Below are 11,359 nucleotides of genomic sequence, written 5' to 3'. Positions count from 1 at the left end.
GAGCGCCGCAACCCCAGAGTCGGCGTAACCCGAAAAAATGCAGCCTGAAGCAGCTGTAACCCAAGGTATGACTGTATAAGGGGCAACACAAGATATAATGCATAAGGTCCTCTACTTCAGGGCATCCCCTAATGCAAACACATTCGCTTGTTGAATCATAGAATCATAGAGTTGGAAGAGACCACAAGGGCCATCGAGTCCAACCCCCTGCCAAGCAGGAAACACCATCAGAGCACTCCTGACATATGGTTGTCAAGCCTCTGCTTAAAGACCTCCAAAGAAGGAGACTCCACCACACTCCTGGGCAGCAAATTCCACTGTCAAACAGCTCTTACTGTCAGGAAGTTCTTCCTAATGTTTAGGTGGAATCTTCTTTCTTGTAGTTTGGATCCATTGCTCCGTGTCCGCTTCTCTGGAGCAGCAGAAAACAACCTTTCTCCCTCCTCTATGTGACATCCTTTTATATATTTGAACATGGCTATCATATCACCCCTTAACCTCCTCTTCTCCAGGCTAAATATGCCCAGCTCCCTTAGCCGTTCCTCATAAGGCATCGTTTCCAGGCCTTGGACCATTTTGGTTGCCCTCCTCTGGACACGTTCCAGTTTGTCAGTGTCCTTCTTGAACTGTGGTGCCCAGAACTGGACACAGTACTCCAGGTGAGGTCTGACCAGAGCAGAATACAGTGGCACTATTACTTCCCTTGATCTAGATGCTATACTCCTATTGATGAAGCCCAGAATTGCATTCGCTTTTTTAGCTGCCGCGTCACACTGTTGGCTCATGTCAAGTTTGTGGTCAACCAAGACTCCTAGATCCTTTTCACATGTACTGCTCTCAAGCCAGGTGTCACCCATCTTGCATTTGTGCCTCTCATTTTTTTTGCCCAAGTGCAATACTTTACATTTCTCCCTGTTAAAATTCATCTTGTTTGTTTTGGCCCAGTTCTCTAATCTGTCAAGGGCGTTTTGAAGTGTGATCCTGTCCTCTGGGGTGTTAGCCACCCCTCCCAGTTTGGTGTCATCTGCAAATTTGATCAGGATGCCTTTGAGTCCATCATCCAAGTCGTTGATAAAGATGTTGAATAAGACCGGGCCCAAGACAGAACCCTGTGGCACCCCACTAGTCACTCTTCTCCAGGATGAAGAGGAACCATTGATGAGCACCCTTTGGGTTCGGTCAGTCAGCCAGTTACAAATCCACTGAGTGGTAGCATAGTCAAGACCGCATTTTACCAGCTTCTTTACAAGAATATCATGGGGCACCTTGTTGGTCTGCCTCTGTGTCTCCACAGTCGGACTTGGAGGCAGAAAGGCTTTTCATTCCACTATCTGGAAAACCGCAGGAGGGGAGAGTGTTTTATTCCCTTCTTTGTTTAAAAATCACGCCAGCTATGTGCACCCACCCCCTCACCCACCTCCACCCCGGCCGATATTTTGTTGGGTGCATGGCTCTTGCCCCACCACAGAGCCCTGCCTCCTCTTGCATTCCACAGACTGGGGAGAGAGAGAAAGAGAGAGGGAAGGAAGGAAAGGGAGAGAAAGAGGACGATATAAACAGCTGCTGTGTGCATATGGCAGGGGAAGATTTTTGGGCAGGTGTCCAGGGCCCCACTCAGCAAAAGAACCAGGAAGCCCTCCAATAAAAGAGGGCTGTCTTGGTACGTCGGTTTTGATATATCTTTATTTATTCAGTAGATGCGTATCCCTCCTTTTAGGAATCTTTCCTTACACAAGGAAACCACACCCACTCACCGGTGGATAGCAGCACGAGATGCTTGCCTGATGCTGTGCCATCTAGCTCAGTAATGTCCACACTGACTGGCAGCAGCAGCAGCATCTCTCCAATGTTACGGGCAAAACGCTCCTGGCGCCTGGCTAATTTCTAGCACTGTGGCCACTGTAAGGACGTTGGACGAGATGGGCCCGATCCAGGATGACTCTTCTTCAGTTGTGCTCTCCTTTCTTGCAGCTCAATCCCCAGGGGGTATCTCTAGGTAGGGCTGAGAGATATCCCACCCCCAAGTCTGAAATCCTGGAGAGCTGTTCCCACTGTACACAAAACTGAGCTAGACAGATTAAGGGTCTAAGGCAGTGCCTTCAATTAAATTGCAGTGGTGCCTCGCAAGACGAAATTAATCCGTTCCGTGAGGCTCTTCGTATAGCGGTTTTTTCGTCTTGCAAAGCAAGCCCATTGACAGCTTAGCGGAATAGCGCTATTAGTGGTTTAGCGGCTTTTAGCGGATCAGCTGATAAGCGGCTTAACGGCTTGGGAAAAAGCGGGAAAAGGGGAAAAAAACCCGCAGGAACTCGCAAGACATTTCGTCTTGCGAAGCAAGCCCATAGGGAAATTCGTTTTGCGAAGCGCCTCCAAAACGGAAAACCCTTTCATCTAGCGGGTTTTCCGTCTTGCGAGGCATTCGTCTTGCGGGGCACCACTGTAGCTGTTTATGCAAAAGCATGAGAACTAGCTGGGTGATCCTCAGGGATCCTCTACAATTCTATGATTCCACACCTTTGGCCTGATCTAGTTGCTTCAGGGCTGTTCTCATGGGCTACGACCAACTGACAACTCCCTGTCTGTGGGGTGCTCTCCCTAGGGAGGTTCGGCTGGTGCCTTCATTATACAGTGGTACCTCTGGTGACGCTGCGGGTTAAACCACAGAGCCTAGGATTTGCCGATCAGAAGGTCGGTGGTTCGAATCCCTGCGGCGGGGTGAGCTCCCGTTGCTTGGTCCCAGCTTCTGCCAACCTAGCAGTTCAAAAGCACATTGAAGTGTAAAGAGATAAATAGGTATCGCTCTGGCGGGAAGGTAAACAGCATTTCCGTGCGCTGCTCTGGTTCACCAGAAGCAGCTTAGTCCTGCTGGCCACATGACCCGGAAGCTGTACGCCGGCTCCCTCGGCCAATAAAGCAAGATGAGCGCCGCAACCCCAGAGTCGGCCACGACTGGACCTAATGGTCAGGGGTCCCTTTACATTTACCTCTGGTTACAAACGGTTTCAAATTAAGAACGGACTTCCGGAACGAATTAAGTTTGTAACCATAGGTACCACTGTACACCTTTAGGCACCAGGCAAAAACATTCCTTTCCAGCCAGGCCTTTGGCTGGTTGGCATCTGATGTCCTTTTATATTTGTCATGGGAGGGGAGATTATTGGGGGGGGGGGTTGGTTCTTATTTTTATTATGCAGTTTGAGGCTTTTTTATTGTAATTTTATGTTGCAAACTGCCCTGAGATCTACTGATAAAGGGTGTAGGGTATAAGATTTTATAATAATTGCAATGGGTCTACCTTGAGTAGAATCATAGAATCACAGAACTGTAGAGTCGGAAGGGACCCCAAGGGTCATCAAGTCTAACCCCCTGCAATGCAGAAATTATATTTATTTCTCTATATCTGTCTGTCTGTCTGTTTATCTATCTAAAGGGATAAAGGGACCCCTGACCGTCAGGGGATTTGAACCACCGACCTTCTGATCGGCAAGCTCTAGGTTCAGTGGGCGCAATTCTCCCTCCAATCCCATTTTTTTAGGGACATGGGGTGCTGCCTTACACCTTAGCTTAGTCAGACCCTTCATTGGCCCACTAAGCTCAGTATTGTCTGCACTGGCTGGCAGCTGCCCTCCACAGTTTCCATGCAGGGCGCCTCCTCCTGGCCTCATCTGGAAAAGCCAGGGATTGAACTATGGGACCTTGTGCACGCAAAGCAGATGTGCTGTCTGTCTGCGCTTCTCCCTCTTGGGAATGTGGACTGGAAGAATGTGTGTGTGTGCACGTTTTGTGCTGAGACGGCAGAGCGATGCAGTTAGATAATGATAGACGCTGAGTTTCAAAGCCTTGCACACTTCCCTGCCCTCCCCCTTTAAAATGGCAAGGGACATTTGTGGAAATCACAGCTGCATAGAACTGATGAGGACACCCTCCCATCGGAAGTCAAGGGGAAAAGAAACTGTACAACCTGCAGAAAACATATGAAGGGAGTTTTTTAATGTACAATAGGGAGTTTTGTTTTATTTTTTGTATATGCTGCCTGCCACCCAGAGTGGCTGGAGCAACTGAGTCAGATGGGTGGGGAATTATAGATGATAGATAGATAGATAGATAGATAGATAGATAGATAGATAGATAGATGATAGATAGATGATAGATAGATGATAGATAGATAGATGATAGATAGATAGATAGATAGATAGATAGATAGATAGATAGATAGATAGAGATAGAGATAGATAGAGAGATAGAGAGAGATAGAGATAGATAGATAGATAGATAGATAGATAGATAGATAGATAGAGATAGATGATAGATTGATAGATGATAGATGATAGATAGATAGATAGAGATAGATAGATGATAGATAGATAGATGATAGATGATAGATAGATAGATAGATAGAGATAGATAGATGATAGATAGATAGATGATAGATGATAGATAGATAGATAGAGATAGATAGATGATAGATAGATAGATGATAGATGATAGATAGATAGATAGATAGATAGATAGATAGATAGATAGATGATAGATAGATAGATAGATAGATAGATAGATAGATAGATGATAGATAGATAGATGATAGATAGATAGATAGAGATAGATAGATGATAGATAGATAGATAGATGATAGATGATAGATAGATAGATAGAGATAGATAGATGATAGATGATAGATAGATAGATAGATAGATAGATAGATAGATAGATAGATAGATGGGATGCAGGTGGTGCTGTGGGTTAAACCACACAGCCTAGGGCTTGTCAATCAGAAGGTTGTGGTTCGAATTCCCGCAGCGACGGGGTGAGCTCCTGTTGCTCGGTCCCTGCTCCTGCCCACCCAGCAGTTTGAAAGCACAAGTAGATAAATAGGTACCGCTCCAGCGGGAAGGTAAACGGCGTTTCCGTGCGCTGCTCTGGTTCGCCAGAAGCAGCTTAGTCATGCTAGCCACATGACCCGGAAGCTGTACGCCGGCTCCCTCGGCCAATAAAGCAAGATGAGCGCCGCAACCTCAGAGTCATCCGCGACTGGACCTAATGGTCAGGGGTCCCTTTACCTTCACCTCTAGCCGAAAGTCTGCACAGAATGTACAAGGAATTTTATATGCACGTTTGGGGCTACCACCGACAAGCCTCTGTTGTCACCTTCAGCTGGAAGCTTGGTTTCCAAAGCACCGACACACTCCTGCCCAATGAGCATGCACAAAGGGCTCTTTTGCTCGACCCTTCTCCAAGGCCCTGAAAGCGAGGGTGTGAAGCACAATGCACAACAACGTGGCTCGGAGCACCGCCCACATCGCTGGGATGACGTCTATATCCGAGAGAGGGGGTGACAACATTCCTACCCTGCTCCAGTTGGCAGTGGGAGGGTAAACCAGTTAAACGCCTTGTACCCTAAGCCAATGGAGGCGTATTGACAGGAGCCAGATGGCATCAGCTCTGCCAACTCACCACAAAGCAGGGGGCAGATATTAAGGGGGCCACAATGCCTCCCACCCAAAAAGATTATGTCCCAGCTGGAGATTCCCCTCCATCTCAAGGGGTTGGCTGGAACAGGCCAAAGGGGGCCCATCTAGTAGTATCCTGTTCCCACAGTGGCCAAATGCCCCTAAGAACATAGGAATCAAGATAGACTGCCTGTGAACATGGAGGTTCCATAAGAAGAGCCCTGCAGCTGTGTGGCCCCATGGTCCACCAGCCTGTCCCCTCAGCAGCCAAGCAGATGCCCCTAAGGCAGCGGTTCTCAACCTGTGGGTCCCCAGACGTTGTTGTTGTTGGACTACAACTCCCATCATCCCTAGCTAGCAAGGTCAGAGCTCAAGGATGATGGGAGTTGTAGTCCAACAAGGTCTGGGGACCCACAGGTTGAGAATCGCTGCCCTAAGGGAAGTCCTCAAACAGGACTTTCAACCAGTGTTCAAAATTAGCCAGCCACCAGGCACATTTCGCACCTGACTATCTGCCAAGGGACGCAAGTGGCGCTGTGGGTTAAACCACAGAGCCTAGGGCTTGCCGATCAGAAGGTCAGCCGTTCGAATCCCAGCGACAGGGTGAGCTCCCGTTGCTCGGTCCCTGCTCCTGCTAACCAAGCAGTTCAAAAGCACGTCAAAGTGCAAGCAGATAAATAGGTACCGCTCCGGCGGGAAGGTAAACGGCGTTTCTGTGCGCTGCTCTGGTTCGCCAGAAGCGGCTTAGTCATGCTGGCCATATGACCCGGAAGCTGTACGCCGGCTCCCTCGGCCAGTAAAGCGAGATGAGCACCACAACCCCAGAGTCGGCCACGACTGGACCTCATGGTCAGGGGTCCCTTTACCTTTTTATCTGCCAAGTGAAGTTGCCTGGGTGCCACAATGGTGTCTGACATCTCCCCCATCTAGGGATCCCTGGATCTGGACCGTTCTCAAACACCAACACCCCCTCCTGTAGAATTCTCTCCAATATATTTTACCTGCACAATCGGAATGAATTTCAGCAACCAAAATGCTTTCTCTGTGCAGCCTGAGCAGGAGCAGTGAACGACGTTATAGTGAATTGTTGTCACTTGTCTTTAGTTCCCCCACTGACCTGCTCAGAGTTGGGAAGAATATTCCTATGTTATGAATGGACTGCGTCACCATTACGAAAAAGAGGTTGGAACAGGCCAATAGATATGCAAGAGTCCCATGGACTGCAAGAAGATCCAACCTCTCCATTCTTAAGGAAATCAGTCCTGAGTGCTCACTGGAAGGACAGATCCTGACGCTGAGGCTCCAAGACTTCATGAGAAGAGAAGACTCCCTGGAAAAGACCCTGATGTTGGGAAAGATGGAGGGCGAAGGAGAAGGGGACGACAGAGGACGAGGTGGTTGGACAGTGTTCTTGAAGCTCCCAACATGAGTTTGACCAAACTGCGGGAGGCAGTGGAAGACAGGAGGGCCTGGCGTGCTCTGGTCCAGGGGGTCACGAAGAGTTGGACACGACTAAACTACAAAACAACAACAAGGAATGCCTGCTTGGTCTCTTTAGAACATCATTCTGGTCCATGGGGTCACGAAGAGGCTAAACGAATCAACAACAACAATATGCGGACTGTCTTTGGATCAAGTCACTTTTCTTCTTTAAGTTCTCAAAGTTCTTAACCTGGCTCAAGGTTGTCCTCTGAACTAGCCAGATGTTGAACTGAGAATCCATCACAGTCAGTCCATCATTTGGAAAATAAGACTTTAGAGACATCTTGCCCAAAAAGCACAACTAGGCATTGTGTTTTGGCAATTGCAACCTTGGTTTAAGCCTTAAGGAGCCTTGTTTGTCTGTTTGTCTGTTTGTTTGTTTGTTTGTTTGTTTGTTTGTTTATCTGAGTTTCTAACACTGCTTTCAACCCAAACAAGTTCATATAGTTTTAGCAAACTCTGGCACGTTAAGCCTGCTGTTACACCTAGGTAAATGTAAAGAGACCCCTGACCATGAGGTCCAGTCGTGGCCGACTCTGGGGTTGCGGCGCTCATCTCACTTTATTGGCCGAGGGAGCCGGCGTACAGCTTCCGGGTCATGTGGCCAGCAGGACTAAGCTGCTTCTGGTGAACCGTTTACCTTCCCGCCAGAGCGGTACCTATTCATCTACTTGCACTTTGACGTGCTTTCGAACTGCTAGGTTGGCAGGAGCAGGGACTGAGCAACGGGAGCTCACCTCGTCGCAGGGATTCGAACTGCCAACCTTCTGATTGGCAAGTCCTAGGCTCTGCTGTTACACCTAGTTTGATCCAAAGTCCTCTGGAAAAGGGGGTGGGGTGACTGGGGCACAGAGTGAGACCAAGTTCAGCAAATTTTTCCCATTTTTCTTCCCTTACCCATAAACAGGAGTCCTGCAAGACAGGTGCAAACACGGAAAATAAACATAATTTATCAACTATAAAACTTCAAGATATGGCCCGTCCAAAAAAAGTAAATGTTCAGCCCTAAATACTGACAGGTCTCCCATTCGGCTGTCTTGCACTCTGTATTTAACTGCATCGGATTCCAACCCTACTCACTATAATCTGAACCCCACAACAATATCTCTGAACGATGCCCACTCTAAGCATTTTTTGTACTTGCAAAATACACACAACTCATTCCATTTCTGCCAGCCTCCATGAATTATGGCACTGAAGCTCCACTCATTTGTGAGTTCTCCTGTTCCCACCCACCAATGCCAGCACTATGTGACTTCAAGCATACTGGCTGCCTTGAGGTCTAGAAACTTGGGGTGTTTGGTATTTAAAAAAAAAGTGGGGGAGGGTAAGGAAAACTGAGAGTTAAAATTCTCCAGGGTGTGATTTCTCTTCTCAAGGCCAATTATTGTGGTTTCACAAATGTCGGCACAGAATCCACATCACCCTGGCTGCAATATTTATGTACTGCTTTTAAACATAGAAATCTGGGTTTGTCTGGGGCCTTTTGGGAGGAGGGGGCTGCAACACGGCTGCCAAAGACACTATTCCTCTTGGGGGGCTGTGACGTGCCAAAGCCACACTTCCCCACAAAGACTTTGCTGTGCCCATTTTGCAGAATCACAGAATTGCAAAGCTGGATGGGAGCATCTCAGGTGATAGGAAGCCTCTTTGAATGGGGGGGGGGAGAGATCACAGAACAGGTTAAATCTCTGGTAGCATATCCAGGCGGGATGTGGGTGGCGCTGTGGGTTAAACCACAGAGCCTAGGACTTGCCGATCAGAAAGTCGGCAGTTCGAATCCCCGCAACGATTGCTCGGTCCCAGCTCCTGCCAACCTAGCAGTGTGAAAGCACGTCAAAGTGCAAGTAGATAAATAGGTACCACTCCGGCGGGAAGGTAAACGGCATTTCCATGCGCTGCTCTGGTTCGCCAGAAGCGGCTTAGTCCTGCTGGCCACATGACCCGGAAGCTGTACACCGGCTCCCTCGACCAGTAAAGCGAGATGAGCGCCACAACCCCAGAGTCGGCCACAACTGGACCTAATGGTCAGGGGTCCCTTTACCTTTACCTTTACCTTTAGCATATCCAGGTAGGGCCAGAGACCCCAGCCGAACACTGCCGGTCAGTGTGGACAGTGATGAGCTTAGATGGAACGGCAGAAGGCCACATTCTGTTTAATTCAGTTCATGAGGACTAGAATCTTGATCTGTTTTTAAGGGAAGGGCAGAGCTCTGGGGTAAGGCATCAGCTTTGCATGAAGTGGGTTTCAGATCCAATCTTGGGGGGGCGGGGACGACCCCCGTCTGAAATCCCAGACAGCCACTGCTGCCAGCCTGTGTACATTGTACTGAAATAGATGGAACAATGGGTTTGTATATGGCAGCCGGGAAGATCCTTTGCCTGAAGCCCCGGAGGGCGGCTGCCAGTCAGTGCAGCAACACTGAGCCAAGATGCACAAGGGCCTGACTTTGCAAAAACACACAGAGACAGAGACCAGTGTCCATCCCAGGCCCTCCTGCACGCATCCTGACCTTGCTTGGATATTGCCCTTTCCAATGCATGCGTTGGAAGCTTGGGGGGGGGGTTAATTCCCTCCCCCCCCCTTAATGTCTCCCTGGCCAGCTGCAGCAACCTCCTGCTGAAATGGCCACGCAGCTAATTATTCTTATTTTTAGCAAGAACCGCGCGCAACCCGCAGAGGACATCCTTCCCGGTGCCACCGAACCGACATGCCAACAAGCCCTTGTTGTTGCTACGCTTCCAAGAACCCTTGGCTCGCCTGCAAAGCTCCTTAAAGCTTTGCAAATCCTGGCTGATCTCTTCGGCTGCTTTTTCCCCAGGTTCCTTGGCCATTTCCCTTCCTCTTTGCACAGACCTCCCTATTACTACCTCCCCGCGCCTCCATTTCCCTTCCCTGGAAACGCATTCCTCAAAGGACTGGTGCAAAAAATATAAACGCATATAGAAATCAGAGCATCCTCACCTCATTTATCCGCAAGGACCAGTCAGGCTCCGCGAGATGGCAAAAGATGGTTAAGAGGAGGAAGGAGGCAGGAGGGAGGAAGGAGCAGGCTCAATATGTCTAGGAACCGCATGCAATCTTCCCCTTACCCCACCCCAAACCAACCCACTTTCTGCTGCTGTGATTCTGTCCAGCTGACACTCCCCCCCCCCCCCCGATGAGAGCTGTAGGGATTTCAGCCCAAGGTTTCCTTCCTGCCTTCAGAAATTCACCTCTGCAAACGGGGAGGAGGGGGGAGAGGAGAATTAAAGCCTTGCCTGCACATCAAATCCCTCCTTGTGGGAGGAGGGCTCTGTGGCACATGATGGACAGGTGGAGGAGGAGGATAAGCAGCGGGGGGGGCGGGGGGAGGAAGAGGAGGAGGTTTATAGGACAACCCCCCCCCCAGCAGGTGTGCTGGCAGGAGTAAGGCTGAGCAGAGGTGTCAAAATCATGTTTTTCCCCAGTTTAAAGCTGTTTGTTATGGGTTTTTTTTTAAAGGCCTGCATGAAAATTCTCATCAACATTGCATGGGCAATTGCAATTTAATGCACACATTTTATTTTTGGAAATTTTTATTGATTATTTTCACATAACAAATTATTTCAGCAATTGTATTCCCTCCCCCATTTTCCCCCTCCCTCTCCCCTACGACTTCCCTCACTTCCTCTCTCTGATTTATCAAGACATAATGTTCTCTGCATAGTATAAAAAGGTAAAGATCTCTACATTATCCATTTATTATGTTAACAAATAAATTTGTGTATGTTTATTCAAAACCTGCCAAGGAGTCCAGTTCATTTTGTTGTTTCTTTAAGTGCTTTGTAAAGGGTTCCCATTCTTCTTTAAAGTCACAGTTGTCCTTGTGCGTCGGTTTTGCCAATTCTGCATAGTTTCACCAATTCTCCATCAATTTTTCTTGCCACTGTTCTTTCGTCGGGGTTTCTTCATTCTTCCATCCTTGCGCTATTAAGACTCTTGCCGCCGTTGTCGCAGACATAAATATATACTTCATTTTCCTTGGCAGGTCTTTTCCTACAATCCCTAACAAAAATGCTTCAGGCTTTTTTACAAATGTTAACTGGAACATTTTCTTCAACTCATTATATATCATTTCCCCCCCCCAAAAAAATTAATTTCTCTACAATCCCACTACATGTCATAAAAAGTCCCTTCTTTTTCCTTACATTTCCAACATATATTTGAGCCGGTTTTATACATTCTTGCTATCTGTACTTTAAATTATGAATGCACACATTTTTAATACAGAACAATTCCCCCTCCATTAAACAAGATGCAATTTCTCCATATCATTTTCACTAATATATGGGAATATTATTCTTATTATTGCAAACATTCCCCCCCCCAACAACCCACACTATGTGAAATCACTACTTGGGCTATAGAGCTGCATTTGCAAAATCTGGGAAGCTTTTCAGCTTTGATG

At 47.9% G+C, this 11,359-nt stretch overlaps 1 protein-coding gene across 1 annotated transcript in view; it reads right to left on the bottom strand.

Moving 5' to 3' along the window:
- ABHD8 (abhydrolase domain containing 8) overlaps window positions 1-10,234 on the bottom strand; it is a 29,194-nt gene extending 18,960 nt beyond the window's left edge. The window contains exon 1 of the mRNA XM_081846319.1: window positions 9,895-10,234. The gene's annotated coding sequence lies outside the window, so the exon portion shown is untranslated. The remainder of the gene's footprint in view (window positions 1-9,894) is intronic.
- Between the last annotated feature and the right edge of the window lie 1,125 nt (window positions 10,235-11,359).

Source organism: Podarcis erhardii (genome assembly GCF_964252035.2).
Source record: "Podarcis erhardii genome assembly, chromosome: 18".
Lineage (NCBI taxonomy): Eukaryota > Metazoa > Chordata > Lepidosauria > Squamata > Lacertidae > Podarcis > Podarcis erhardii.
The sequence above is the reverse complement of the archived record's forward strand: the minus strand, read 5'-3'. Positions and strand labels throughout refer to the sequence as shown.